Genomic DNA, 5,509 nt, shown 5'->3' with positions numbered 1-5,509 from the left:
TCTGTTGTTGCATCCTCTTCAATGTTTACCGCCCTTTAGAGTAGTTTAATTGAAGGTTGTTAAGGCCTACACGATCATTGTCAGAATGTAAAACTGAGAAGGGAACTTATTTTTGTGTAGGTTTTGGCTGTTTAAAGTAGATGTAGACTTTCATAACCAGTGTTTGTATTGCTTTAAAGTGGCTCTGTCACCAGATTATCAAACCCCTATCTCATGTGATCGGCGCTGCAATGTAGATAACAGTAACGTTGTTTTTTTTTTTTTTTAAAAGCGATCATTTTTGGCCAAGTTATGAGCAATTTTTATATTTATGCAAATGAGCCTTTCTAATGGACAACTGGGCGTGTATTGTGTTTAACATCTGGGCGTGTTTACTTTTTTTACTAGCTGGGCGTTGTGAATAGAAGTATATGATGCTGACAAACACTTCTATTCACAACGCCCAGCTAGTAAAACAAGTAAACACACCCAGATGTTACAAACACAATACACACCCAGTTGTCCATTAGAAAGGCTCATTTGCATAAATATAAAATTGCTCATAACTTGGCCAAAAATGATCGTTTTAAAAAAAAACTAAAAACGTTACTGTTCTCTACATTGCAGCGCCGATCACATGCAATAAGAGATAGGGATTTGATAATCTGGTGACAGAGCCTCTTTCATGCAACTGTATGACATATAGGCAGAAAGTGGCAAATGAACAGAGCCTAAGGGTATGTGCACACACACTATTTACGTCCGTAATTGACGGACGTATTTCGGCCGCAAGTCCCGGACCGAACACAGTGCAGGGAGCCGGGCTCCTAGCATCATAGTTATGTACGACGCTAGGAGTCCCTGCCTCTCTGCAGGACAACTGTCCCGTACTGTAATCATGTTTTCAGTACGGGACAGTAGTTCCACGGAGAGGCAGGGACTCCTAGCATCGTACATAAGTATGATGCTAGGAGCCCGGCTCCCTGCACTGTGTTCGGTCCACTACTTGCGGCCGAAATACGTCCGTCAATTACGGACGTAATTAGTGTGTGTGCACATACCCTAACAGTAACTGCCCTGGTCCTGATGACCGTGCCTTCAGTGCAGAGCTTCTACAGGGTAAGGCCCCAATTGCAATCCACATTAAAGGGAATGTGTTGCAAATTAAACTTTTTTTTTTTTTTAAGTAAGTTACTTATTTCTATTATACTTAAGTTTTTTGCTGTATTTTTTATTTTTTCTTCCATATGGTGGAAAGTATTAAATGAAAGAATTTGACGTTTTCCAATGTTGGCCACCAGAGGGAGCACTTCCCAGAATTACAGCAAGGTGAATAAAGCAAAGCAACCGGACTCACAGCTGTTGTAAATGGGGGAGGGAGCTCCCTCCCCCCCCCCCCCCCCCCCTACAAACATCTGCCCATTGGGAAATACGGCGTTCTATTCCGACGGGGCATTTTTTACGGGGCCGTTTTCCAAAAACGGCCCGTGAAAAAACGCCCGCCAAAAAGAAGTGCATGTCACTTCTTGGGCCGTTTTTGGAGCTGTTTTTCATTGACTATATAGAAAAACGGCCCCAAAAACGGCCGTAAAAAAACGCCGCCAAAAACATGAGTTTGATTAAAAAATGGTTGAAAATCAGGAGCTGTTTTCCCTTTTGTTTAGTAAGTGTTTGAACATACACTTAGCCTTTTGGTGTGTCCTATAGCTTCTGCCAGCTGCAGAATCACACCCAACTTTGCAGCTGGACACTGCTTAGCAATTTGAAGACACCTTTTCCTGGTTGTAGGAGGGGAGGGTGAGATTCCCTTCCCACATTTACAGCAGCTGTGAGTCCGGTTGCTTTTGCTTTATTCACCTTGCTGTAATTCTGGGAAGTGCTCCCTCTGGTGGCCAACATAGGAAAACGTCAGATTATTATTTAATTTAATACTTTCCACCATGTGGAAGAAAAAAAAAAAATACAGCAAAAAACTTAATATAATAGAAATAAGTAACTTACTTAAAAAAAATAAAAAAAGGGTTTCATTCGCAACACATTCCCTTTAAAGTAATGTGGATTGCAATTGGGGCCTTACCCTGTAGAAGCTCTGCATTGAAGGCACGGTCATCAGGAGAAGTAAAAGTATGAATACATTAAAAAGTAGAAAAGTGACAACACAAATTAGATTTTTGTTTACATTATATAAAAAGCAATATAATAAAAATAAATATCATGACACCTTCCCTTTAATGCCTGCTTCCCCTGCCCCACAGAGAGTGACCACTTTTCCTGTATTAGGCCAAGTTCACACAGTGCAGATTTTAGCATTTGTTTTAAGCTCAAACCAGAATTTGGATCCAGGATAGAAGAGCTATAAGGCCTTCCTTTTATTTATTTTTTCTAAGCGGTTTTTTTTTCTCGTGATCCTCAATGGCCGCGGGTGAACAAAAACAGAATAAGCAGGTCAGATTTTTCTTCTGCCTGCGAAATACCCAGTGTCTACAGGGCTTAATATTTTCTACCAACAAAGCCAGATGGCAAATTTGCATAAATTCTGCTACATGTATGTATATAGCCTAAATCTGTATACAATTAGAGCTCTATGGGTGGAGGATGCTGGATTCACAGACTCAGAGTCCTGGCTTTAGGGTGCCTTTGCACACTGCGTTTTTAGGGTAGGTGCACACACACTAATTACGTCCGTAAATGACGGACGTATTTCGGCCGCAAGTCCCGGACCGAACAAAGTGCAGGGAGCCGGGCTCCTAGCATCATACTTATGTACGATGCTAGGAGTCCCTGCCTCGCTGCAGGACAACTGTCCCGTACTGTAATCATGTTTTCAGTACGGGACAGCAGTTCCACGGAGAGGCAGGGACTCCTAGCATTGTACATAACTATGATGCTAGGAGCCCGGCTCCCTGCACTGTGTTCGGTCCACTACTTGTGGCCGAAATACGTCCGTCAATTACGGACGTAAATAGTGTGTGTGCACATACCCTTAGGAATAATTGCATGGTTTTTTTCCGGCTAAAAATGTTACATCAGATGTTAGCTGAAAGTCAATAGGGAAATATTAAACGCTCTACAATCAGTGTGTGTTTTTGCAATCGCAGCAAGCGGTTGGTTTTCCAAGATTAGAGAATTTCAGGGGAGTTATTGTCTTCACTAATTCTAGTTTACCCACCTTTACCCCTCACGGGCCATGTTTGCTCATGTTGATCCAGATAAATTGAATGCACACCGGGCTGTATTCTGCTATAATATTGTGCAGCGGCAGCTGCCAGAAAATCTATTTTGCAGACATGGCTCCAGCCAATAGCTCCTCTGTTTAAGATATTGTTGGAGAAACTTTTCATTATGAGGATTGACTGGGTAGAAGCAATATTAAGTAAAGGGTGTAATTTTTTTGACAAGTTTTATTGTCATGCAACCTGTACATATCTGCAAGGCGATCAGAGACTGTTTCTAACTACATGGTATCAGGAAGTTCTTGTTGGTAGAGATTTCTTGATTTGGGTGGGTTCTGGGGAACGAGCATTTGTGGTATATTTTATCTATAGAGTACAACATTACTAGATGTTTAATTTTGTTTGAGTCTTTCTTTCCCCCTTGTCCGATCCTATCTCTCCCATGACATGAGATACAAGAGCCAATCCTGTGTTCCTATACTGTGCAAGTTGGCATTGGATTCCTTTGTAATGTGACCTTCTGTAAGGCCTTGTGTACAAATCTTTCACCATTTTCATGGCCATAAAAAAAACAAACAGATCCGTGTGTCCGTTTTGACATCCGTATAGTTTCCGTTTTCACTCCGCATGTTGTCAATTTTATACGGTCCGCAAAAAAAGGGAAGTAAAATTGAGCTGAACTTGTCACATGGAACACCTGTAGATTTGGCCCCCCTTGCCGTTGCTTGGCAATGGATCCGCAAATAATGGACCACAGACAGATGCCTTCCGTGTGCAATCTGTTATTTTGATGAACCCATAAGCTACAGTGGGTAAGACTGAATCACAAAAACAGACAGGAGTAGGACATGTTCTATTTGCGGAACTGACACATAGATCTGCGAAAATAACGGAAGTGTGCATGCTCCTATAGAAATTAATGGGTCAGTGTACTATCCATTATAAAAAATGGATACCATACTGATGTGTGCTTGAGGCCTAATAAGTATGATTTAGATACTCTTAGGCCCTGTTCCCCCTTTTGTCACGGCAAAAAAACAGCCGAAATTGCCTCCCATTGAGTTGAATCCAGGGTGGAGGCGTTTTTTCCCGCAAGGAAATTTAAAAAAAAACAAAACGAGAAAAAGCGACATACCCTATCTTGAGGGAGTTTTCTACCTCAAAAACCCAGTTGAAATCAACGCATTGTTTGCCATGTTTTTTCCCTTTACCTGAAGAAATAGGTAAAAAAAAAAAAGCCTCAAAAACAAACAAAAAAAGCGTAGCTGATTTATCCAGGAAGAATTTTCTGCCTGCATAAAACTCCATGTGATCATACCCTAAGGCCCTGTTCACTGAGTTTTTTGACGCGGAAGCCAGGTTAGAAGACGAGCCAAAAACCACCTCCCATTGATTTCAATGGGAGGCGGAGGCGTTTCTTTCCCGTGAGCGGGAAAAAGCGACATGCCCTATCTTCGGACATTTGCGTCTCTGACCTCCCAGTGACATGAATGGGAGGCAGAGAAAGCGTTTTTTTGCGGCCTGTAAAAAAAACTGAACATACCCTTATTAGGCCTCATTCACACGACAGGGTTTCCCGGCCGGGTGCCGGCCGTTCATAAATCGGCCGGCACCGGCTGCATTAGGAATAATAGACCCCTAATGGGGCTATTCACACGACCGATTTTTTGACGGCCGGGGAAACCGGCCGTCAAAAAATAGGACATGCTCTATTTTCGGCCAGGTACCCGGTCCCCATAGAAGTCTATGGGGCCGGGTAATACACGGCCATCACCGGAATGTGTCCCGAGTGATGGCTGGGTTTTCCGTCGCTTGCGCTCTATCTCCTCCTCACAGCGCAGAGTGCATGTGAGGAGGAGGAGGAGGAGGAGGAGTTGATGCCATTCGCTACGCTGGAGATACTGTGTGGCAGGGCCGGGGTTTACAGCAGGTGGAAGGGAGCGCTGCGCTGGCTCCCTTGCCCTGCTTGTTTTAAAAGCGCCCTGGCCCCGCGACACCTTCCATGGCGCCGCTAGCAGCAGCTGCTACTACTACTACTACTACTGTAGCGACGCCACTATAGCAGAGCAGGGAGGTATCTCCCCGCTCTGCTATGTGCTAGCCACACTTTAGCTCCTTGAAGGAGCAGAATCCCCCTGTTTTCGGGGATTCCGCTCCTGTACAGAGCGCTTGATGTCTCTGTCCATATCTGGGCAGTGACATCAGGGGAAACTCCTGAAGCGGAATCCCCGAACACATGGGGATTCCCCTTCAGGAGTTGCCGCTGATGTCACTGTCCAGATTGGCCCGGAAGGGATGCAAAACTTTATGCAAACCGGCAAAATGGCCGATTTTACCGGCCGACACTCGGTCGTGTG

Source organism: Rhinoderma darwinii, chromosome 4 (assembly GCF_050947455.1).
Source record: "Rhinoderma darwinii isolate aRhiDar2 chromosome 4, aRhiDar2.hap1, whole genome shotgun sequence".
NCBI classification, from domain to species: Eukaryota; Metazoa; Chordata; class Amphibia; order Anura; family Rhinodermatidae; genus Rhinoderma; species Rhinoderma darwinii.
Note: the sequence above shows the minus strand (reverse complement) of the source record.